Genomic DNA, 26,657 nt, shown 5'->3' on the forward strand with positions numbered 1-26,657 from the left:
TGACCATTCATTCATTCATTCCTTCAATCGTATTTATTGAGCGCTTACTGTGTGCAGAGCACTGGACTAAGCGCCTGGGAAGTACAAGTTGACCAGCAATGAATAACTGCGATAAATACGCAACAAACTCAGTTGATGCCCATCCTTTCATTCAAGCGCTTAGTACAGTGCCCTGCATACAGTAAGCGCTCAATAAATACGATTGAATGAATTAAGGCATCCATGAGCATTCCAAGGAAACTTCACATTAGAGCAAGTCTGAGGGCCACGATTTTGCCGGACAGGGCTGTCACTTATATTTCACAATATTCTTGGTGCCTTCAAATCTCCTGTCTCCTTTTCTTCCTAGTTATTTCCTAAGTTGTTCATTCCACGGTTTAGCGCTTAGATGTTACTTATTCAGTGCCAAACAACAGAATTCTGTCAGCAAAATGTATTCCTCTCAGCCCATTATCCTCTTCACAGAAACTTCTGTTCTACAGTGTACGTGAATCCAAAAGACCCGTTTAAATACATTTGTTTAGATAAAGGTTCTTTTAAGAATAAGTCCAACCCAAAATTCGGGATGGAATGACAGCATTATCACAGCCGGGGAGTTGTTACAGGAACAAAGAATGGCTCAGTAGGAAAGTGAATGCCCAGAATGCCTCGGGACTCTGTTTTGGGGCTCAACCAAAGATTTTCTGTGGCCTAAGAAAAACAACGACATTTATCTCGGCTTCGGTTCCTCCTCTTTAAATGCCTTTCCCGAATTCCTCTGAATAGAATATGTGATTGTGATCCAGATTATGGACATCAAATCTTATGGACAAACAACTATTTTTGAAACTATTTATATCTTGTCATCCTAGGGTGATCCACACAGCCCCATTTCTAGTCTTGCAGCAAATGATTGCGTGCACACACAAACTCACACGCTCTTACCTTTTTTCCATTTTCAAAGTCACTGATCGTTTGCCTTGCAGCTCCTTTGAATACTCTTTCCCCAGTCGTCTTTTGTGTCTTTCTTGGTTTGGTTTTACCTAGAAGAAAATTCGGCAGTTTTTTCCTTCATTCTCATCGATACATTACCATAAAAATGCCTTTTAAGGCAAAACGGGAAAAGTATTTAGATTGCTAATTTTATATAAGGTCTTCATAGTATATTACAATTGAGTGGAATAAGCGTGCAGCCTACAACTGAAATGAAGGCTGATTGGTTGATACATTGTTCGACTTGTGGCAAAACATTCCATATTGCCAACATTTTCACCTCTTTCAGTTCTCACAGGATAGCCCAAAAGCATGTCTGGGGAAACAGGAAATCTAAGCATTGTTTTAAAATATTTACCCCAAATTAACTTTATTTCTCAAACCTCTACGTTACATGAAGTGATGCTGGCAAATAAGTGTGCTGTAAGTTCGTTGTGGTCAGGGACTGTGTCTCTCAAACACTTAGTACAGTGCTCTGCACAGAGTAAGCACTCAATAAATACAACTGAATGAATGAAAGGACTCAATTGCTCCTCGTATTAAACTTCAAAACCTTTCTACATATTGTTGTCTTTTTAAAGGTTGAATGTATTTAGAAGACAGGGACTAATGAAAGTGATTTGTGTGACGCTTAGGATAATGCCTTGCACGGCTGTTTAGAGGAGGACTTATCAATAGTTATATGTGGAAAATAATATTACGAATTCTAATGATTGTTTCCCAAACTGAATAATCTTTATAAAATACATTTTCATTTAAAAAGGCAGTAGGGATGGCAAATGTCCAAGGCACATGTCTCAGGGGAAGAAGCAATTGGTGAGTGGCTGTTTTATTAAAAGAAACCAAGTTTGCTATATATTTGTACATAGTTATTATTCTATGTGTACATATTTATTACTCTATCTTATTGATGTGTATATAGCTAGAATTCCATTTATTCTGATGGTATTGACACCGGTCTACTTGTTTTGTTTTGTTGTCTGTCTCCCCGTTATAGACTGTGAGCCCATTTTTGGGTAGGGACTGTCGCTATATGCTGCCATAATTGCACAGGGAATGTTATTATTATTATAATGGCATTTAATAAGCGCTTAATATGTGCATAGTGATTCAAGTGTATAGAGGATGCAGGAGGGAGGCAAAATGGGGAGATATTAGTCCAGGAAGCCTTCCTGGAGGAGATGTACTCTGGAGAGCACACAGTAAGCGCTCAATAAATACGATTGATTGATTGAGAAGTAGGGTTATGAAGACAGGGAAAGTAACGGTCAGTCACATGTGAAGGTGGAGGGAGGTTCAGGCAGGAGAGATGTGACTGTCCACAATGTCTTCTTCCAACCCAAAGGAGTGTGCCACACACACACTTCAACACATATGCCCAATTGTGGTTCTTAAGGGTGTCTTAATAGAGAGAAAAAATGTAGTATTGGAAGATAATGTCACCCTAAGTGTTCACTTGGAGTTAGAGGGGCAAAAATCCAAAGTGGTGTTATTATGTGTCAAGGTTGAAATCATCCATTTCTCTTTTCTACTGAGGAAATAACTTCTATGTTGAATTATATTTCCTTCTGATTCACTGAACTCTGTTTTCCTACCTTAAATCATTTGTTCTGCCTCATTTAAAACATCTATATAGCAGATTTTAGGCCAGTTATATACAATGGGGAAAACAGCTCGTGTGATGTTAATGTGTTTCTCTTGGTTTGTTCTTACCTAGATGGAAATTCAACATTTTTTCCTTCTCGACCTGAGTATTTTCTGTCATATTTTCCTTCTATTCAATACTAGGCTAGAAACGTGATGGATTCTAGAACCTAGATTCTTGTTCTTAAAAACAAAGTATGTAGAACTATCTCAGTGTCTAAGTCCCTTGTAAAATCTGACTTGACATTGCCATCTCTCAATGTCCTTTCCTCCGGCAAATTAATCAAATTAATGAAAAATGACCTTACATTTACATATGGGATTTGATGGCCCAGCCAGTTTATACAATGCCAAATAGCGAACATTTTCCTGCCACTAATGCCCTGGAGCCCTTAATCAATTTTGTGTAGCAAAGTCAGAGCTGATGGTTCTACCTTCTGTTCCATCTCCATTTGTTTGCTTCTTCTAAAAGTCTTTGAGTATTCAAGGGGGATTCGCAGAATGCTGAAGGACTCGATTAGTTACTGATGCCACTGATTATGAGATTTATACATGTGGCTACTCAGAGGCTGGAGTGCTATGCTTTACATGAAGGCTTAAAAATCACATCACCTAAGACCTCATTTCCTCTTCTCTTACTTTCTTCTGCATCACCCTTACACTTGGATTTTCTCTCTCTGTTCACCCCACTCTCAGCCCCAGGGCACTTATGAACATATACATAATCTATGTATTTATATTAATGTCTCCTCTTCTACATTGCTAGCTGCTTGTGGGTAGGGAATGTCGACCAACTCTGTTATATTACACTCCCCTTAAGTGCTTAATAAAGCGCTCTGTACACCACAGTAAGTGCTCAATACATATGATTGATTGACTATTGAATAGAATGAGGTATGTGAAGGAAGAGAGAGAATCAGGGATTACAGTGAGACCCTCTCCTTTCTGCATTTGGTTGATTGAGGCTCATATAAAACCATATTTTTTCTTCCTCCTTTTAAAGTCCTTCTGAGAGCTCACCAACTCCAGGAGGCCTTCCCAGACCGTGCCCCCACTTTTTCCTCTCCTCCTCCTCCCCATCACCATCCCCCCTGCCCTACCCTCTTCCCTCCCCACAATACTGGTGTACATTTGTACATATTACTCCATTTTATTAATGATGTGCATATAGCTATAATTCTATTTATTCTGATGGTATTGACACCTGTTTACTTGTTTTGTTGTCAGTCTCCCCCTTCTAGATTGTGAGCCCATTAGGTAGGGACCATCTATGTTGCTGATTTGTACTTCTCAAGAGCTTAGTACAGTGCTCTGCACATAGTAAGTGCTCAATAAATACAATTGAATGAACCCCTGAGGATGTCGTGCTGGTCGGGGAAGGGGGAGGTGTGTTTGTGCAGAGGATACAGCAGAAATACCCTCACGTCGGGTATCATCGGTATTATTCATTCATTCATTCATTCGTATTTATTGAGTGCTTACTGTGTGCAGAGCACTGTACTAAGCGCTTGGGAAGTTCAAGTTGGCAACGTACAGAGACGGTCCCTACCCAACAGTGGGCTCACAGTCTAGAAGGGGACTTATTATTCAGTAAACTGTTGGTCTACCACCAAGAAGCCTCTCCTTACTCTGGGAGTCCCAGCTGGCCAATTTATTTTAGGGCCCCAACAGTTTGGGGGTCCCCCAACTTCAAAGGACATTTTCCAGTGGAATAAACCGCAGTGTTTCACATGTCAACAAGATTGGCTTTGCTTTCACACTGGTGAGACAGACGGGTGAGTATTTATTTTATTGCAAAACTCAATTCAGCGTCTCAGAAATGATTTTCCTTGTCAGTCAGCGACACCTCCACGGTACCTAATGACTGCTCATTGGGTTGGGGCTAATGGATGTGTTCTCTGACTGGGGTGGAAGAAAGCAAATGGGAACGAATAGGAGAAAGGCTGTGATGACTTACTTTCTGAAGGGCAGGGGACAGTGAATCTTGAGGGAAAAACTGCCACCTCTACACTGCAAGCTCCCTGTGGGCGATGACTGCTTCCACCAACTCTAGTGTATTGTACTTTACTAATCAACTGTATTTACTGAGCACTTAGTGCGTGCAGAGCACTGTGTTCACTCATTGGAGAGTCTTTGAGTGCTTACTACGTGTAAAGCACTGTACTATGCATTTGGGAGAGTACAATAAGAACAGTAAAAATGTATTGGTTAAGTGCTTACTATGTACCCAGTCAGGGTATATGCAAGGTGATCAGGTTGCCCCACGTGGGGCTCACAGGCCTAATTCCCATTTTACAGATGAGGAAACTGAACCCTAGAGAAGTGAAGCGACTTAACCAAAGTCATTCATTCAATCGTATTCATTGGGCGCTTACCGTGTGCAGAGCACTGTACTAAGTGCTTGGGAAGTACAAGTTGGCAACATATAATAATAATGGCATTTATTAAGCGCTTACTATGTGCAAAGCACTGTTCTAAGCGCTGGGGAGGTTACAAGGTGATCAGGTTGTCCCATGGGGGGCTCACAGTCTTAATCCCCATTTTACAGATGAGGGAATTGAGGCCCAGAGAAGTTAAGTGACTTGCCTAAAGTCACACAGCTGACAACTGGCAGAGGCAGGATTTGAACCCATGACCGCTGTCTCCAAAGCCCAGGCTCTTTCCACTGAGCCACGCTGCTTCTCCATAGCCGGTCCCTACCCAACAGCGGGTTCACAGTCACACGGCGGACAAGTGGCGGAGCGGGATTAGAACTCACGTCCTCTGATTCCCCAGCCCGGGTTTTTGCCACTAGGCCTTGCTGCTTCTCTACCATACAACAGATATACCGCGTGGCTCAGTGGAAAGAGCCCGGGTTTGGGAGTCAGAGGTCATGGGTTCCAATCCCAGCTCTGCCACTTGTCCGCTGTGTGACTTTGGGCAAGTTACTTCACTTCTCTGCGCCTCGGTTCCCTCCTCTGTAAAATGGGGGTGAAGACTGTGAGCCCCACATGGGACAACCTGATTACCTTGTATCCCCCCAGCGCTCAGAACAGTGCTTGGCACATACTAAGTGCTTTACAAACATCATTATTATTGTCTAACATAACATACATAAATACTAAGCGCTCAGGAAAGGACAATACAAAGTCCCTTGCCCACAATGAGCTGCTTAGCACAGTGCCCTCCACACATAAAAAAATACTAAGCGTTCAGGAGAGGACAATATGAAGTTACTTGCCCACAATGAGCGGCTTAGCACAGTGCTCTGCACACATAAAATACTAAGCACTCAGGAAAGGACAATAGAAGGTCCCTTGCCCACAACGAGCTGCTTAGCACAGTGCTCTCCACGCATAAAAAAATACTAAGCACTCAGGAGAGGACAATATGAAGTTACTTGCCCACAATATGCTGCTTATCACAGTGCTCTGCACACATAAAATACTAAGTGCTCAGGAAAGGACAATAGAAGGTCCCTTGCCCACAACGAGCTGCTTAGCACAGTGCTCTGCACACATAAATAATAATAATAATGACGGTATTTGTTAAGCGCTTACTGTGTGCAAAGCACTGTTCTAAGCGCTGGGGAGCATACAAGGTGATCAGGTTGTCCCAAGTGGGGCTCCCAGTCTTCATCCCCATTTTACAGTTGAAGGAACTGAGGCCCAAAGAAGTGAAGTGACTCACCCAAAGTCACACAGCTGATAAGTGGCGGAGCCGGGATTAGAACCCATGCCTCCTTCCCTTCCCCACAGCACCTGTATATATGTATATATGTTTGTACATATTTATTACTCTATTTATTTATTTTACTTGCACATATCTATTCTATTAATTTTATTTTGTTAACATGTTTGGTTTTATTGTCTGTCTCCCCCTTCTACACTGTGAGCCCACTGTTGGGTAGGGACCATCTCTAGATGTTGCCAACTTGGACTTCCCAAGCGCTTAGTACAGTGCTCTGCACACAGTAAGCGCTCAATAAATATGACTGAATGAATATGATTGATTGATTGCCACTGAGCCACACAGGAAAGGACAACAGAACGACCCTTGCCCACAATAAGCCGCTTGGCACAGTGCTCTGCACACATAAATAAATACTAAGCATTCAGGAAAGGACAATATGACGTTCCTTGCCCACAATGAGCCGCTTAGCACAGTGCTCTGCACACATGAACGCTAAGCTCTCAAACGCAGCGCTCTGCACACAAATACTAAGCCGAATAATAAAATAAAATTAAAATACTAAATAGTAATAAATACTGAGAAGCAACCTTATGGATCAGTGGAAAGAGCCCGGGCTTTGGAGTCAGAGGTCATGGGTTCAAATCCCTGCTCCACCAACTGTCAGCTGTGTGACTCTGGGCAAATCACTTCACTTCCCTATGCCAGTTTCCTCCTCTGTAAAATGGGGATGAAGACTGTGAGCCCCCCGAGGGACAACCTGATCACCTTGTAACCTCCCCAGCGCTTAGAACAGTGCTTTGCACATAGTAAGCGCTTAATAAATGCCATTATTATTATTATTAAGCACTCAGGAAAGGACAAAAGAATATTCCTTGCCCACAACGAGCTGCTTAGCACAGTGCTCTGCATACATAAATACTAAGCCCTCAAGCACAGTGCTCTGCACACAATACTAAGCACTCAAGCACAGTGCTTAGCACAGTGCTCTGCACACAAATAAATACTAAGCGCTCAGGAGAGGACAAGAGAACGTCCCTTGCTCACAAGGAGCTGCTTAGCACAGTGTTCTGCACACCTAAATACTAAGCACTCAAGCACAGTGCTCTGCACAAATAAATAAATACTAAGCGCTCAAGAGAGGACAACAGAACATCCCTTGCTCACAACAAGCTGCTTAGCACAGTGCTCTGCACACATAAATACTAACCACTCAAGCACAGTGCTTAGCACAGTGCTCTGCACAAATAAATACTAAAAGCTCAGCAGAAGACAACAGAACATCCCTTGCCCACAACGAGCTGCTTAGCACAGTGCCTAGCATAGTGCTCAGGGGGCAACAGAACGTCCCTTGCCCACGACGAGCTGCTTGGCACAGTGCTCTGCACACATAAATACTAACCACTCAAGCACAGTGTTTAGCACAGTGCTCTGCGCACATAAATAACTGCTAAGCGCTCAGGAAAGGACAACAGGACGTCCCTTGCCCACAATGAGCTGCTTAGCACAGTGCTCTGCACACTGCCAAGCGCTTGGTACAGTGTTCTGCACACAGTAAGCGCTCAATAAATATGGTTGAATGAATGAACGAACAAATACTAAGCACCCAAGCACAGTGCTTAGCACAGTGCTCTGCACACAAATACTAAGCACCCAAGCACAGTGTTCTGCACACTTAAATAGTAAGCACTCAGGAGAGGACAACAGAACGTCCCTTGCCCACAACGAGCTGCTTAGCACAGTGCTCTGCACACATAAATACTAACCACTCAAGTACAGTGCTTAGCACAGTGCTCTGCACAAATAAATGAGTATTAAGCGCTCAGGAGGGGACAACAGAACATCCCTTGCCCACAACGAGCTGCTTAGCACAGTGCTCTGCACACATAAATACTAAGCACTCAAGCACAGTGCCTAGCATAGTGCTCAGAGGGCAACAGAACGTCCCTTGCCCACGACGAGCTGCTTGGCACAGTGCTCTGCACACATAAATACTAACCACTCAAGCACAGTGCTTAGCACAGTGCTCTGTGCACATAAATAACTGCTAAGCGCTCAGGAAAGGACAACAGGACGTCCCTTGCCCACAACGAGCTGCTTAACACAGTGCTCTGCACACTGCCAAGCGCTTGGTACAGTGCTCTGCACACAGCAAGCGCTCAATATATATGGTTGAATGAATGAATGAACAAATACTAAGCACCCAAGCACAGTGCTTAGCACAGTGCTCTGCACACAAATACTAAGCACCCAAGCACAGTGCTCTGCACACTTAAATACTAAGCACTCAGGAGAGGACAACAGAACGTCCCTTGCCCACAACGAGCTGCTTAGCACAGCGCTCTGCACACATTCATTCATTCAATCGTATTTACTGAGCACTTACTGTGTGCAGAGCACTGTACTAAATACTAAGCACTCAACCACAGTGCTCTACACACATAAATGCTAAATACTCAAGCACAGTGCCTAGCACAGTGCTCAGAGGGCAACAGAACATCCCTTGCCCACAACGAGCAGCTTAGCACAGTGCTCTGCACACATAAATAAATACTAAGCACTCGGGCAACGGCAGCAGAATGTCCTTTGCCCACGAGTCACTTAGCACAGTGCTCTGCACACATAAATACTAAGCACTTAAGCATTGTGCTCTGCACACACAGAAATACTAAGCACTTAAGCATTGTGCTCTGCACACATAAATACATACTAGGCACTCAGGCAAGGGCAATAAATACGATTGAATGAATGAAGGCCAACAGAAAGTCCCTTGCCCACAACGCGCTGCTTAGCACAGTGCTCTGCACACACTTAGCGTGCTTCACCAGGGCGGGGTTCTGTGAAATTTATTATTATGATGGCATTTCTAGACTGTGAGCCCAATGTTGGGTAGGGACTGTCCCTATACGTTGCCAGCTTGTACTTCCCAAGCGCTTAGTATAGTGCTCTGCACACAGTAAGTGCTCAATACGATTGATTGATTTGCTAAGCGCTTACTATGTGCCCAGCACTGTTCTAAGCGCCGGGGGAGATACAAGGTGATGCGCTTACTATGGGCCCAGCACTGTTCTAAGCCCCGGGGGAGATACAAGGTGATGAGGTTGTCCCACGTGGGGCTCCCAGTCTTCATCCCCATTTTCCAGATGAGGGAACCGAGGCCCAGAGAAGTTAAGTGGCTTGCCCACAGTCACACTGCAGACATTCATTCATTCATTCAATCGTATTCATTGAGCGCTTACTGTGTGCAGAGCACTGTACTAGGCGCTTGGGAAGTCCAAGCCGGCCACATCTAGAGACGGTCCCTACCCAACAGCGGGCTCACAGTCTAGGAGGGGGAGGCAGATAACAAAACAAAATGTATTAACAAAATAAAATCAATACAATAAATATGTACAAATAAAATAGAGTAACAAGGTGATAAGGCTGTCCCACATAGGGCTCACAGTCTTCATTCCCATTTTACAGATGAGGGAACCGAGACTCAGAGAAGTGACTTGCCCACAGTCACACAGCAGACACTCACTCATTCAATCGTATTTATGGAGTGCTTACTGTGTGCAGAGCACTGTATTAAGCGCTTGGGAAGTCCCAGGTGGCAACATCTAGAGACCGTCCCTACCCAACAACGGACTCACAGTCTAGAAGGGGGAGACAGACAACAAAACGAAACGTACTAACGAAATAAAATAAAATAGCATGGTAAATATGTAAAAGTAAAATAATTAGAAAAAAATGGGAGGCTTACGTATTTATTACTCTATTTTATTTGTACATATTTACTTTGTTACTATGTTTTGTTCTGTTCTCGGTCTCCCCCTTCTAGACTGTGATAATAATAATAATAATAATGGCACTTGTTAAGCGCTTACTATGTGCGAAGCACTGTTCTAAGCGCTGGGGGGGGGAGGGGATACAAGGTGATCAGGTTGTCCCACGAGGAGCTCGGTTTTAACATCCACTTTACAGATGAGCCCGCTGTTGGGTAGGGACCGTCTCTAGATGTTGCCAACTTGGACTTCCCAAGCGCTTAGTACAGTGCTCTGCACACGGTAGGCGCTCAATAAATACGACTGACTGAAGGAATGAACCCGTGGCCTTTGACTGCGAAGCCCGGACTCTGCACTGAGCCGCGCTGGTGAATGCAAGGATTAATATTAATATTGAGCGCTCAATAAATACGATTGATTGATTACTTACTATGTGCTAAACGCTACCACTCCCCGCGGGCGGGCAGTGTAGAAGACGACGGAAAATGAGGAGCTGCTGACCGTCCAGGGGCCGGGAGGCACTGAGCACGTGGCTCCGCCCCCAAGCCGCCTTTTATACCGGCCTCGCCCTTAGACCCGCCCCCAGGCGGCCCACGAGCCCTCCCATTGGCCGGCGGGCTGCCAGTCAGCTCCCTCGCCCAATCAGCGGCCGCCCCCGGGCGCGGCCCGCCAATTTGGGAGCCCCGTGGGCGGCCGGGGTCTTGGGTTCATTCATTCATTCAATCGTATTTAGTGAGCGCTTAGTGTGTGCAGAGCTGTACTATTCATTCACTCATTGGTATTTATTGAGCGCTTACTGTGTGCAGAGCACTGTACTGGGCGCTTGGGAAGTCCAAGTCCCTACCCAACAGCGGGCTCACAGTTTAGAAGGGGGAGACAGACAACAAAACAAAACGTATTAACAAAATAAAATAGCATGGTAAATATGTACAAGTAAAATACAAAGAAAAATATGGAACGCTTCACGAATTTCTAGACTGTGAGCCCGCTGTGGGGTAGGGACCGTCTCTGGATGTTGCCGACTTGTACTTCCCAAGCGCTTAGTACAGTGCTGTGCACACAGTAAGTGCTCAATTCATTGATTCAATCGTGTTTATTCATGAATGAATGAATGAATGAATTTGCGTGTGGTGGGGTCAGGGTTAAAACCCGTGGCCTCTGACTGCCAAGCCCGGGCTGTCTGCACTGAGCCACGCTGATGAATGTAGAGATTACTTACTATGTGCTAAACGCTACCACTCCCCGTGGGCGGACAGTGTAGAAGACGGCGGAAAATGAGCACGTGTTTGGGTGAGTGGGAGGGGCTGCTGCCCGGTCCACGGGCTGAGAGGCACTGAGCACGTAGCCCCACCCCCAGGCCTCCCACGAGCCCTCCCATTGGCCGGAGGGCTGTCAGTCATGTCCCTCAGCCAATCAGCGGCCGCCCCGGGCGTGGCCCGCCAATTTGGGACCCCCGTGGGCGGCCGGGGTCTTGGGTTCATTCATTCATTCAATCGTATTTAGTGAGCGCTTACTGTGTGCAGAGCACTGTACTAAGCGCTTGGGAAGTCCAAGTCCCTACCCAACAGCGGGCTCACAGTCTAGAAGGGGGAGACAGACAACAAAACAAAACGTATTAATAAAATAAATTAGCATGGTAAATTGTACAAGTAAAATAAATGGAAAAATATGGAACGCTTCACGAATTTCTAGACTGTGAGCCCGCTGTGGGGTAGGGACCGTCTCTAGATGTTGCCGACTTGTACTTCCCAAGCGCTTAGTACAGTGCTCTGCACACAGTAAGCGCTCAATTCATTGATTCAATCGTGTTTATTCATGAATGAATTTGCATGTGGTGGGGTAAGGATTAGAACCCATTGCCTCTGATTGCCAAGCCCAGGCCGTCTGCACTGAGCCACGCTGGTGAATGTAGAGATTACTTACTATGTGCTAAACGCTACCACTCCCCGCGTGCGGGCAGTGTAGAAGACGGCGGAAAATGAGCACGTGTTTGGGGGAGTGGGAGGGGCTGCTGTCCGGTCCACGGGCCGAGAGGCACTGAGCACGTGGCCCCGCCCCCAGGCCGCCCACGAGCCCTCCATTGGCCGGCGGGCTGTCAGTCAGCTCCCTCGGCCAATCAGCGGCCGCCCCCGGGCGGGCCCGCCAATGTGGGGGCGCCCGTGGGCTGCGCGTGCGCAGTTACTCCGGCAGGGGTCGGGTTCATTCATTCAATCGTATTTAGTGAGCGCTTCTTGTGCGCAGAGCACTGTACTGTTCATTCATTCAATCATATTTAGTGAGCGCTTACTGTGTGAAGAGCACTGTACTAACCGCTTGGGAAGTCCGAGTTGGCAACATCTAGAGATGGTCCCTACCCAACGGCCGGCTCACGGTCTAGAAGGGGGAGACAGGCAACGAAACAAAACATATTAACAAAAAAAAATAAAATAGCATGGTAAATATGTACAAGTAAAATAAATGGAAAAATATGGAACGCTTCACGAATTTCTAGACTGTGAGCGTGCTGTTGGGTGGGGACCGTCTCTATATGTTGCCAACTTGTACTTCCCAAGCGCTTAGTACAGTGCTCTGCACACAAGTGATCAGTAAATAAGACTGAATGAATGAAACAAAACGTATTAACAAAAATAAATTAAATAGCATGGTACATATGTACAAGTAAAATAAATAGAAAGATATGGAACGCTTCACGAATTTCTAGACTGTGAGCCCGCTGTTGGGTGGGGACCGTCTCTAGATGTTGCCGACTTGTACTTCCCAAGAGCTTAGTACAGTGCTCTGCACACAGTAAGCGCTCAATTCATTCATTCAATACGAATGAATGAATGAATGAATTTGCGTGTGGTGGGGTCGGGATTTGAACCCGTGGCCTCTGACTGCCGAGCCTGGGCTCTCTGCACTGAGCCACGCTGGTGAATGTACAGATTACTTACTGTGTGCTAAACGCTACCACTCCCCGCGGGCGGGCAGTGTATTAGACGGCGGAAAAGGAGCCGATGTTGGGGAGAGTCGCAAGAAAAGCCGCCCAACCGCCGGCCGAGGGGCACTGAGCACGTGGCCCCGCCCCCAAGCCGCCTTTTATACCGCCCGCGCCCCTATCCCCGCCCCCAAACCTCCCACGAGCCCTCCCATTGGCCGGTGGGCTGTCAGTCATCTCCCTCGGCCAATCAGCGGCCACAAGCGGGCGTGGCCCGCCAATTGGGGGCCCCACGGGCTGCGCGTGCGCAGTTACTCCGGCCGGGGACTTGGGTTCATTCATTTAATCGTACTTAGTGAGCGCTTAGTGCGTGCAGAGCACTGTACTATTCATTCATTCATTCATTCGTATTTATTTTACTTGTACATATCTATTCTATTTATTTTATTTTGTTAGTATGTTTGGTTTTGTTCTCTGTCTCCCCCTTTTAGACTGTGAGCCCACTGTTGGGTAGGGACTGTCTCTATAGGTTGCCAACTTGTACTTCCCAAGCGCTTAGTACAGAGTGCTCTGCACACCGTAAGCGCTCAATAAATACAACTGATTGATTGATCAGATCACCTCAGAACCCAGTGGACAAATACACGCACGCCTCAGTTTCTAATTACGACCAACGTATCGATTCACAGATACATTTTTTTCCCCCCATCTGCCCTACCATCAGGACGTAGACAAGCAGTAAAATAAATGAAACCTTTATTACTCTCCCAGCCCGAACCGCTCCTTATTCTGGGCATATCCGTCAATGACTTTAGTGATGTACATTTATGCGTGTGCACACATCTACCTCCCCAAAGGACCTAGGGTTTCTCTCGATTCAGAAACGGGAGAAAAATAAAAATGAAAGGAGAGAGGAAGAATCTTTGTCTAGATAAGGCTCCCAGGAATCATTCTCTTGTGCCACTGCTTGTTCCTAGTGGCTCTAGCTCTATGGAGAATAATAGTAATATTATGACAGTAATAATACAGTAATAGTAATATTATATTACTATAATAATATAGCATCATTACATTATGCTAATACAATGATACTATATTATATTATATCATATTATATTATATATCATATATCATATATTATATTATATTATATATCATATCGATTATATTATATTATTATATTATATTATATTATATCACATTGCATTTGATTATATTATGTTATGTTATATCATATTATTATATTGTGTTATGTTATGCTACATTATATTATATTATACTATACTATATTATATCATGTTATATCATATCCTATTATTATATTATATTATAATGTTATATCATATCATATCATATCATATTATATTATATATTATACTATACTATATCATGTTATATTATATCATATCCTATTATTATATTATAATGTTATATTATATCGTATTATAATTATATTATATTATAATCAAATATATTTGTTATGCACTTGCTATGGGCCAGGCACTGTACTAAGAGCTGGGTGGGAATACAAGCAAACCGGGGTGGACACAGTCCCTGTCCAACATGGAGCTCACAGTCTAAATCCCCATTTTCCAGATGAGGTGACTGAGACACAGAGAAGTGTACTGACTTACCCCAGATCGTGCAGCAAAGAAGTGGCGAAGCTGGCATAATAATGATGATGATGGTATCTGTTAAGCCCTTACTATGTGCCAAGCACTGTTCTAAGAGCTGGGGAGGATACAAGGTGATCAGGTTGTCCCATGCGGGGCTCATAGTCCATCCCCATTTTACAGATGAGGGAACTGAGGCACAGAGAAGTGTAGTGACTTGCCCAAGGTCACACAGCTGACAACTGGCGGAGCTGGGATGATAATCCATGACCTTCTGACTCCCAGCCTGTGCTTTGTCTACTAGGCCACGCTGCTTTTCTACCCTCTGACTAAATATGGCAAACTTCACATCATCTCTCTCTCTTCCACTTTGGGGAATCTCTCAATTCTCCCCTACTACTACACATCCCTCGGCTATCGGCAATCCCATCCTCCTTTCTCTGCGACAGCCCTTCAGAAGTGAATAGGCTCTCGCTACATTTCATTAGCTGAGTCGGGCTGGAATTAAATGGTAGCTGTGATCACAAAGACTTCGCTACCCGAGAGCAAACTGCCAGCACGGAAGCACGTTCACCGGGGCTTAACATTCTGCGGCTCAAAGATGAATGACCAAAGAATATTTAAGTGGCTGCTGTTTGGAACACCGGCTAGGGCCATTACTCAATTTATTTAGCTGAACTAAAGAAGTGAAGATTTATAACGAGGCAAGAATGAAGCAATCAGAGATGCGGTCCCTCTAAAGATCGAGAAGCAGCGTGGCCTAGAGAGGCAGCGTGGTCTGGTGGAAGAGAGGTGGCCTGGGAATCAGAGGTCCTGGGTTCTACCAGTTGTCTGTTGTTTTGACCTTGGGCAAGCCACTTAACTTCTCTGTGACTCAGTTCCCTCATCTGTAAAATGGGGATTAAGGCTGTGGGACCCATGTGGGACAGGGACTGTGTTCAGCATGACTGCACTTAACAGGTGCAATAAAAAAAACACAAAATGACAAACCATCCCCTCGGAATAGTTTTATTGCTTGTGTCCCTTATTTATCTCAATGGTAACCACTAAATCGGGACGGCTGATGTGTTAGAGTGGTCTGCAGAATAAATGGAACTGGAATTTAAAGTTATACTGTGGAGTTAACTTAGCCATTATGTGTTCTGTTTCTATAATAATAATAATAATAATAATAATAATAATAATAATGATGGCATTTGTTACACGGTATGTGCCAAGCACTGTTCTAAGCGCTGGGGTAGATACATGATAATCAAGTTGTCCCACGTGGGGCTCACAGTCTTAATCCCCATTTTACAGATGAGGGAGCTGAGGCACAGAGAAGTTAAGTGACTTGCCCAAAGTCACACAGCTAACAAGTGGCAGAGGCAAGACTAGAACCCACAACCTGTGACTTCCAAGTCTGTGCACTTTCCACTCGGCCACGCTGCTTCTCTGTTTCTTTGTTCTGGTAGATCTTCAACTCAATGTTTCGACATTTTGAAGCTATGGCATGGAGAAGGGCAATGAAATTGGGCTGTGAAAATGAGATTTCATTGCGATAAACATCTAAAAAAGAAAAGGAATATCGAGAACAGAGGCGACAACATTTTCTAAGCTTGTTCAACTTTTTTTTCTCTTTTTTCCATTTCATTTGTGGGAAGATCAGATCTTCTCACCTTCCTGTTTACTGCCTGGGGTTCAACAGTAAAATAAAATCAGTTCTTGTTGCTCGTAGGTAGTAACAGCATCATCAGGAAAAAAAAATACACATTTTTTCATTGGCATAAGGCATGTGCCTTTGCATTCTGACTGGGGGTGTGTCAGTGAGATCAAACATGAATGTAGTAGACTTGATGGAATCTCAAAGAATAAAGAATTGGTATTTTTAAATCTTTTCAAGCAGGGGAGAGAACCATGGGAGGTAATGTGAAGCTGTACATTCAGGTTTTATATATGCATTGTTTGGGAAGTCCTTGGATGGGGCAGAGGAGATTAAAGAGGACAGGATAAGAGCAGGGGGAGGTTTCATATGCCACTTCTATTTGGATTATTGTTGTTATTATTATTAATATTATGAGACGCAGCGTGGCTCAGTGAAAAGCGCACGGGCTTGGGCGTCAGAGGTCATGGGTTCTAATCCCTGCTCTGCCACTTGTCAGCTGTGTGACTCCGGGCAAGTCACTTCACTTCTCTGTGCTTCAGTTACCTCATCTGTAAAATGGGGATGAAGACTGTGAGCCCCACGTGGGACAACCTCATCACCTTGCATCCCCCCAGCGCTTAGAACAGTGTTTTGCACATAGTAAGCGCTTAACAAATGCCATCATTACAGTTAATATTAAATTTCTGAGCACTTACTCTGCGTCAAGCTATTTGCTACTGATTTTTCCTTTACTTGCCTCGGTAGGTTTTTTTTGCCATTCATTTATACTCTGATTCTTTTCAGCGCTTAGAAAAGTGCTTTGCACATAGCGCTTAACAAATGCCATTATTATTATTATTATTATTATTATTATTATTATTATTATTATTATTTACCTATTGTTCATTTGGTAATTTGTTCGTACTCTTCTCCCTCAAAAAACTGTGTTTCCTCAAAACCCAGAAACATATCTTTTACTCAGTTATACGTCTTTCAAGTGCACGCCGTTGGCCCTCAAATGCTGCTTTTGCTTAAGTTCCCTGGGGTCAAGGATAGTACCTTCCAACCCTATCGTACTCTCCCAAATAATACAGGGCCTTGCTCCCCTTAAGTGTTCAATAAATACCACTGATTGATGATCTGGTGCCATCAGCAGACCACAACTTCAGAGTTGTTAAAATTACAGACAAATTGGTACTGAGGTTGCGACTAGAAAAGTTTAAAAATCGGCCCACTGGAACTAAAGCGGAGGTTTTTCTATGGTATCCGTTAAGCGTTTAGTGTGTGCTAAACACTGTTCTAAGCCCTAGGATAGCTACAGGTTAAGTAGATGGGACACAGCCCCCATCTTACATGGGGCTTACAGTCTAAGTTTTACATGAATTGGCCGATGGGATGGCTTAAAGCGTGAATGGAATTACCGAAAAGTTTTCTTTGCCACTGGGTGTTTCCAATTTTAGTCTGTTTTAATAACTAACTGACAAAAAGTGAGTTTAACTTATGCTCAAGTTTCTGGCAATTACTTCCCTCCCCCAACCCATCTGCCTGTTCTCAGATGCTTTCCCACATCATACCCACATTCAGCATTCCCTTTCAAATTAGATAAATACAGCCCAGAGTGCCGCTCACCAAAATCTAAAATATCCACCCCCATCCCATCTGGCCCTCAGAACTCCACCGATGCCCATCCTCAACCGTCTGAAGAAAGCCCTCTCCAGAGTTTGACCGAATGCCCGCTGATTCTAGATTTCCTGCTCTGGACACAGTGCTCTGCACACAGTAAGCGCTCAATAAATAAATACGATTGATTGATTGGACACTCCAAGGATCATGCTTACACAGACAAAGGCGGCAGTTAATGTAGGCCAGTACTAACCTTGACCATCTTCAGGGTTGACTGAATGGAGGATTTTTGACGACGTTCTTAGTCCGTTGGGTCAAATTTCCATGAGGATCAATGTTTTATTCCCAACAGCAGCTTTCAGATCCCTCGTTCGGACACTGAGCATGCCTGCAGAGAAGAAGTCGGGCAAGATTAGACCTCGTCAACAGCCCTGTTTTAATTTGATTTGATAGTGATGGGGAAAGGCATACTGAAGGCCTTCTAAATCTGATGGATCCTGTCATCTGAGATTGGATTAATCTTAGGATCTGGATGCATTCTTTAGGGTTGTCATACTTTTTAGGAATTGCTAGATTTCAGGCTCGCTGATGATGTTAAGTTATTTTGGGCCAAGCCGATAAACCCCGATTACGGGTGTTGATTTTATTCTTGCATCAATCAATCAATCACTAGTATTTACTGAGTGCTTACTGTATGCAGACCAGTGTACTAAGCGCTTTGCAGAGTACAATACAGTACCCCTAGCCTCAAGGAGCTTATAATCTAGAACGAGAGACAGATATTAAAATACATTACAGGCAGGGGAAGTGTCAATAACAATAATAATTCTGATACTTGTTAAGTGCCTACTATCTGCCAAACCAGGTACAAAGTGCTGGGGGAGATACATGATAATTAGGTCCCACATGGGGCTCACTATTTAAGTAGGAGGGAGAACAATCAATCAATCAATCAATCGTATTTATTGAGCGCTTACTGTGTGCAGAACACTGTACTAAGCGCTTGGGAAGTACAAGTTGGCAACATATAGAGACAGTCCCTACCCAACCGTCCGTGGGCTCACAGTCTAGAAGGGGGAGACGGAGAACAAAACCAAACATATTAACAAAATAAAATAAATAGAATAGATATGTACAAGTAAAATAAATAAATAAATGAGTAATACATATGTACAAGTGCTGAATCCCCATTTTGCAGATGAGGGAACTGAGTCACAGAGAAGTTAAGTGGCTTGTCCAAATCACACGGCAGACAAGTACGCATAAGTACTAAACAGATAGTAGTGATCGACCTGCTTCACTGCGGGGGAGGCAAGGGAAGTCAGATGAGATCAAATTAAATTGCTTAGTTTTGCTTCACGCTCTGGGTGAAGTGATCTTTTTAGATTGTCCATGGAGTTCAGTATCCTCGGTATTTTTGTCTCAAATTCACTTTAAAAGGTGCCGTAAACAGATATGAAAAGCACATCATTTCTCCATGGTCGGAGCATGTCTCTATTTGCCCTTCAGTGTGTGACAGACAAGACTGATTTCAGACTATGTGCAAAATAGATCCGAACTGTCAGGCGAAATTGTTATATTAGTGCAGTAAGGATGGTGTGGGGGTGATGCGAAAGCCATGCACATAATAATGATGATGGCATTTATTAAGCGCTTACTATGTGCAAAGCACTTTCCAAGCACTGAGAAGGTTACAAGGTGATCGGGTTGTCCCACAGGGGGCTCACAGTCTTAATCCCCATTTCACAGATGAGGTCACTGAGGCCCAGAGAAGTTAAGAGAAGCAGCGTGGCTCAGTGGAAAGAGCCCAGGCTTTGGAGTCAGAGGTTGTGGGTTCAAACCCCAGCTCTGCCAACTGTCAGCTGTGTGACTTTGGGCAAGTCACTTCACTTCTCTGTGCCTCAGTTACCTCATCTGTAAAATGGGGATGAAGACTGTGAGCCCCCCGTGGGACAACCTGGTCACCTTGTAACCTGAACAGTGCTTTGCACATAGTAAGCGCTTAATAAATGCCATTATTATTATTATTATTATTATTATTAAGTGACTTGCCCAAAGTCACACAGCTGACAATTGGCAGAGCCAGGATTTGAACCCATGACCTCTGACTCCAAAGCCCGGGATCTTTCCACTGAGCCACACTGCTTCTCTGCACATATTTCTAATCCCTGCCAACACCACTCGTCTGCTGTGTAACCTTGGGCAAGTCACTTCACTTCCCTGCGCCTCAGTTCCCTCATCTGTAAACAGGGGATTAAGACTGGGAACCTCATGCACCACAGCACTTGTGACTATAGGTACATATCTATAATTCTATTTATATTAATGCCTGTTTACTTGCTTTGATGTGCATATGAATCTATAATTCTATTTATTTATATTGGTGTTATTGATGCCTGTTTACTTATTTTGATGTCTCTCTCCCCCTTCTAGACTATGAGTCCCTTGTGGGCAGGGATAGTCTCTCTTTGTCCCTGAATTGTAGTTTCCAAGCGCTTAGTACAGTGCTCTGCACACAGTAAGCGCTCAATAAATAAAAATGAATGAATGCGGGACAGGGACTGTGTCCAACCTGATTAGCTTGTATCTACTCGAGTGCTTAGTTCAGTGCCCAGCACACAGTAAGCGCTCAACAAATAAAAATGAATGAATGTGGGACAGGGACTGTGCCCAACCTGATTAGCTTGTATCTACTCAAGTGCTTAGTTCAGTGCCTAGCACACAGTAAGCACTTAACAAATACCACAATTATTATTATTATTATTATTATTACATGTTCCCTATCCACAAGGATCTTAGAGTCTAGAGGACTCCACGTGCCCGAAGCGTCCCTCGCTTATAGGAGGCAGCAGCGGGATGACTCACGTACCTTAGAACCACCTCCACAGCAGGAGTTTGGGAATTGGCAACACCATGGAAATTTTCTTCTGGCAGAGTCCTACGTCTGCAACAAAAAGAAAAGACGGTTACCAGCAGCGGGTAGGGCAGCCACAAACCCTACGGAGCCTTTTCTTCAGTCCACAATCCCTTATGATAACTACACTGATAACACGCTTACACTGCTTACCCATAGAGCAGTGGAGCAGGGAAGAGAGACACTTCCCACATTGTCCTAATGGCCTTTGGGAAAGCAATCAATCAACAGTATTTAATGATGGCATTTATTAAGCTCTTACTATGTGCAAAGCACTATTCTAAGCACTGGGGAGGTTACAAGGTGACCAGGTTGCCCCACGGGGGGCTCACAGTCTTAATCCCCATTTTTACAGATGAGGGAACTGAGGCCCAGAGAAGTGAAGTGACTTGCCCAAAGTCACACAGGAGACAATTGGCGGAGCCGGGATTTGAACCCATGATGTCGGACTCCAAAGCCCAGGCTCTTTCCACTGAGCCGTGCTGCTTCTCTAAATAAATAGTATTTAATGAACGCTTGTGTGTGCAGGGTGCTGTAATAATAAATGATGGTATTAAGTGCTTACTATGTGCCATGCACTAAGTGCTGGCTGTACTAAGCGCTTGGGGGAGTACAGTGCAACAGAGTTGGGAATAATAACGATGGCATTTGCGAAGTGCTAGCTCTGCATCAAGCACTTTTCTAAGCGCCGGGGTACATACAGCATAATCAGGTTGGACAAAGTCCCTGTCCCACACGGGGCTCACAGTCTTTATCCCCATTTTACAGATGAGGTAACTGAGGCCCAGAGAAGTAAAATGACTAGCCCAAGGTCCCACAGCAGACAAGAGCCAGAGCCAAGATTAGAACCCAGATCCTTCTGACTCTCAAGCCCAGGCTCTATCCACTAGGCCACGCTCCTTCTCGTTGGTAGACACGTTGCACGCACCACTCCATTGTTTCTCCTCTGACCGTTTTCTGGTAGCTAACATTTACAAATACATTATGAGAAAGTTCCACCTCAGCTCCAGTTCAATCAGAGAAAAAGTCGTGAAGAGTGTCTTCTTCAGAAATGGTAAAGTAAATGAATGTCAACTCAGTAATGAATAAAATAACAGAATGAAATTTAAGAGTCAAAATCTTTATTAAGCTGGGCAGTCTGATTACCATTTTTAATTAGAAAAGCAGTTCCTCTGTCTCGCAATAATTAAAGCATTAATCCAAATTGGCTTGGATACAAATATAGGGAGAATTGGCTGAAGGAAGGTAAACAAAGAATCCGCTTATCCATTTGGGGAGGCGTCCGGTAGACCGACTGAGAAGATTTCCCGATATAAAAGGTGAAAGTCTGTGAGTAATAATGGAGTACTAATACGTGCAGGCAACAAAAAAATGGATAGTGCTAAATGAACACAGGTTGGTTAATCCAAATGGGTTCGCAAATGGAAATAAGAAGCTTAACAATTAGATTAGAAATAGTGAGATGACGTTCAGACTCACACCTGAAGGGGGGAAATATTCCGATGCGCTTATCTCTGAGAGAAAGGCATCTGCAAAATGAGAAATAGGAACCACCTCACTCTCATCCAGCCCCTTCCTACCCCTCAGGACATCCCCACCCCCCATAGGCCCTCGGCCTTCCCGGCATGAACCAAGTGCATTTTATTTATTCTATTGCATTTATTTTATTCTATTTATTTTATTTTGTTAGTATGTTTGGTTTTGTTCTCCGTCTCCCCCTTTTAGACTGTGAGCCCACTGTTGGGTAGGGACTGTCTCTATATGTTGCCAACTTGTACTTCCCAAGCGCTTAGTACAGTGCTCAGCACACAGTAAGCGCTCAATAAATATGATTGATTGATTGATTGATTGATTGAAGTGCAGCCAGCAGAGCCCCCCCTCCATCAGGGGTCCATCGTCCTTAACCAGATGTACACCTGTGGCCCTGCACCTCTACCTGGAATTCCCACCGGTACCCCAAACTAAACACGTCTGAACAAAACTCCTCATCTTCCCATTTGAACCGTGCCTTGCCCTTCTTTCTCATCCCTGTAGATGACACCACGGTTTCCCGACAGTACATTTTCACACTTCCTGTCGCTGAGGCCTACAACACTGATTCAAGCACTTCTTATATCCCGCCTCGATTGCTGCATCAGCCGTCTCACTGACCTCCCTTCCTCCTGGCTTTTCCCACTCCGGTCCTTCCTTCACGCTGCTGCCCGGATCATTTTTCTAAAAAGCCATTCAGCCCATGTCTCCCCGCTTAATGATGGCATTTTTTAAGTGCTTACTATGTGCAAAGCACTGTTCTAAGCGCTGGGGAGGTTACAAGGTGATCAGGTTGCCCCACCTGGGGCTCACAGTCTTAATCCCCATTTTACAGATGAGGGAACTGAGGCACAGAGAAGTGAAGTGACTTGCCCAAAGTCACACAGCTGACAACTGGCGGAGTCGGGATTTGAACCCATGACCTCTGACTCCGCTCTTCAAGAACCTCCAGTGGTTGCCCATCCAGCTCGGATCCTTCCCCTTCAAGCACTTGCTACTGACCCCACCGTCCGCCCCACACCACTTATGTACATTTGTGTCATAATTTTACTTGTTTCAGTGTTCCTTCTGTGAGCTCTTTGTTTGTGGGAGGGGAACATGTCTACCAACTCAGTGGCACTGTACTCTCCCAAGGACTCAGTGCGGTGCTCTGCTCAGAGTAAGCACTGAATAAATGCCACTGATTCACCCATCGATTGGTTTTAAATCAGTGGGAAGGAAATGAGAACCAGTGACTCAGGTTTCTATGATTGGAATCCCCTACGAGACCTTTTTCCCAGGGACAAATGATGATGGAGTCTAACATCAGAAAATGATGGATGATCTTTGGTCTAGTTCCAAGGACTTGAGATGCTCTCTCCTGCTTAGAGACATTGATTTCAGCGATGCTGCTGTGCACACAGCCGCTTATATCATCTCGTTCCTGCCTATTTTCCCGCTGGGCTAGTAGATCGATCAAACAATCAATCAGTGGTATTTACTCAGTGCTTACAATGTACAGAGCATTGCACTAATCACTCCAGAGAGTACAACAGAAATGTAGGAAATGAGTAGGATAACGAGGCGGGCAGTCCAATTTGAAGTGTGTGCCACAATTTTGGGGGGACAAAACTCACTTCTGGCCAAAATGCCTAACATAATGTCAATCCTGTGCCACAGTGTTATGGGCTGGGAGACTGGTTTCCAGGGTAACAGCCTCGATCGCTGCTGTGACACTCCCCGACCCGCTTCGGCTAGCTGGTTTCAGGATTCTGCCCATTTCATGTAATGTCCTAGGCATCTTTTCAGGCAGAGACCTTCAGTAGTGACGGCATCACCTCTTCAGGTACTCCATAACTTCTGAAGGTTTCAACCCCTCCCCACGGCAGTGAGGCGTAGGGCAGACTTGGGAAGCAGATGGTGGAGATGAAAAAGTGACATTCGTGTCTAAAAAGCACTGGTTTTCAGGGCCTCCGGTTGGAGCAGTTCAAAGATAAATCCCTTTCCTTCACCTTTGCCCTAGTTAAAGGCCATTCTTTTCTGCCAGTCCCTGGTTAACCACAAAAACCTTCAAGACAATAGGACCTGCCCATTCTTCTTGCATGGGGAGGGTGAAAGGATGGGGCTGGGGGTTGGCATGAAGCTAATTAGCTCTTATCAATGAGGCACAGCCCCAATTACTAGTTTCTACTACCTGTCCTCTGCCTGCTGAGAATTGATCTACGGATTTTATATCTGTCACAAATCTTTTCCTTTCCGAGTTAATGGCCTGCCTTATAATCCCCAGCTTGATGAAAACCATTCAACTGGTTCTCTTTAAGTATCCCCCCTTAATTTGGAAGACGAGGTGATGAAGACTAAACTTTCTTTAAGGGGAAGCGGAGAGATTCATTTCCAGGAAAGCTCACGTTCCGTCCTTATTCTGAATCTCTATCCTTCATCATAATGGGGCTTTAGTAGTCGGGTAGCTCTTGGAACTAGAAGAGACCTAGAGTGGTCATTTATCTTCACTGAACTCTTTATACCAGACCCACCTCTCTCAGTTAAAATGAAGGGCACTCAGCTAATCCTGCCTTAAAAGAGAAAACACTCTTTCTTGTGTTTGACTTCAAGACTGCATTGCTGGATGGGCAGGGAATGTGTCTGCGAATTCTGCTGTATTGCACTCGCCCAAACACTCAGTACAGTGCTCTGCTTCTCAAGCGGCTTGGCCTATCAGATAGAGCAAGAGCCCGGGAGTCATAGGACCTGAGGTCTAATCCTGGTTCCGCCATCCGCCTGCTCTGTGACCTTGGGTAAGTCACTTCACTTCTCTGGGCCTCAGTTACATCATCTATAAAATGGCGATTAGGACATTAAGCTCCAAGTGGGACATGCGCTCTGTCTTCTCTCTACTCCAGCACTTAGTACAGTGCCTGGCACAAAATAAATACCTTTTGTTTTTTTAAAAAAAGCTTCTGCACCCTTCAAAATGTTTGTGGTGTTCCTTTCCCGTTATAAGAAACTCATTCTCCTGTTGCTAATCTTAAACCATCTTTGCTAAGTAGGTTGAGGGTTAACTATTTTTTTTAATGACAGTGAGTTCACCCATCCCTAAGCGTAATCAGCCACATTATACACATTTTTTCCCCTATGATCAGGTACATCACAGAGAGGTAGTAGATATATGCTAATGTAGTAACTTTTTTGATTAGAACATTTTCTGGTACATCAAGCAGACTGCAGGGATCATTTTCCAACACATTTGAAGAAAATTCTGGACTCACTCCAACCATTTTCACTAGACATAATTGTATCAACTTTCACTATTAAGCTAGAGTTGCCGCGAACCTCAGTTATTACACCACCATCAAATTATTATAGCCTGGTGATGAGGAAACAAACTTTCATTTGTTTACCCAGACCCATTTGACATAGGTAAGGTTAATTTAACTCTAATCTGGTTGTGCACGACTATATGCTGCTTTTGAAAACTCTACAAACACATTGTAGTAAAGGCCTCATTATAGATTTAAATGTTTTCTTGTGGGTTTTTTTCTGCCCTCCAGACTTTTCATTCATTCAGTCGTATTTATCGAGCGCTTACTGCGTGCAGAGCAAGACTTCTCTGTGCCCGCCTGCAGTTCTCCGAGCAGAAACTGCTTGGTTATCCTGCTGTCATCCACTGTCCTCACAGTGACTGCATATCGAAGTTTTAAAGTTATTAAGCTTTCCTAAAGTTAGCCTTAAGTCCTTCGGCAGAAGGGATGGCAAGAGAGTTCCTTGATTGACTAAAAAGATCTCAGATTGGCTAGCCATTCATGGGATTTTCTAATGTTATCCTATTCTAGCCTGAATATCTGAGTATAGTTGGAAAACAGGTGGAAAAGAAACCACTGGTGAAAAGCACAAAGGAAATTACTTGCAAGAATAAGAAGGATTAGCAAAGTTAAGAGTAAAGATACAAAACCAGCATGCTTTACATTTTTCAATCCACAGAAAAACACTCAAGTCAGTTAATTTCTCACTGCCTCAGTTATCTCATTTGTAAAATGGGAATTAAGATTGTGAGCCCCATGTGGGACACAGACTCTGTGTCCAACCTGATCAATTTGTAGCTACCCCAGTGCTCAGTACAGTGCCGGGCACCCGGTAAGTGCTTAACAAATCCCCCCCCCCCCCCCCCCCCCCACATGTAAAAAAAGAATAACATGACCATACTTTAATGTTTTAGAACATAATTATTCTTCCAACTCCTGGTGTGCCTTGCCACGAGGTTTATATACACACACATACCCACTGGACTTAATTATCTGGATTCTTCAAGCCCTGCAGAGTGCCGTCTGCCTGAAATGTCCAAATAACTTAGGCAAAAGCGGATTTTGAAGCCTGGATTTTTCAGACCATTTCTGGGGATAGAATCATC

General features: G+C 44.3%; 1 long non-coding RNA gene across 3 annotated transcripts in view; it reads right to left on the reverse strand.

Moving 5' to 3' along the window:
* Positions 1-26,657, reverse strand: part of LOC119937521 — a 270,891-nt gene that overhangs the window by 111,745 nt on the left and 132,489 nt on the right. For 2 of the 3 annotated variants that reach the window (XR_005454143.1, XR_005454145.1), the window contains 3 exons: positions 20,699-20,773; positions 18,083-18,217; positions 925-1,022 (listed from right to left, as the gene is read on the reverse strand). This is a non-coding gene — a long non-coding RNA (uncharacterized LOC119937521). Of the gene's footprint in view, positions 1-924; positions 1,023-12,985; positions 13,071-18,082; positions 18,218-20,698; positions 20,774-26,657 lie in introns of those variants that run through there. The other variant, XR_005454146.1, reaches the window with a different exon arrangement.

The sequence above is a fragment of the Tachyglossus aculeatus genome, chromosome 15 (assembly GCF_015852505.1).
Source record: "Tachyglossus aculeatus isolate mTacAcu1 chromosome 15, mTacAcu1.pri, whole genome shotgun sequence".
Lineage (NCBI taxonomy): Eukaryota > Metazoa > Chordata > Mammalia > Monotremata > Tachyglossidae > Tachyglossus > Tachyglossus aculeatus.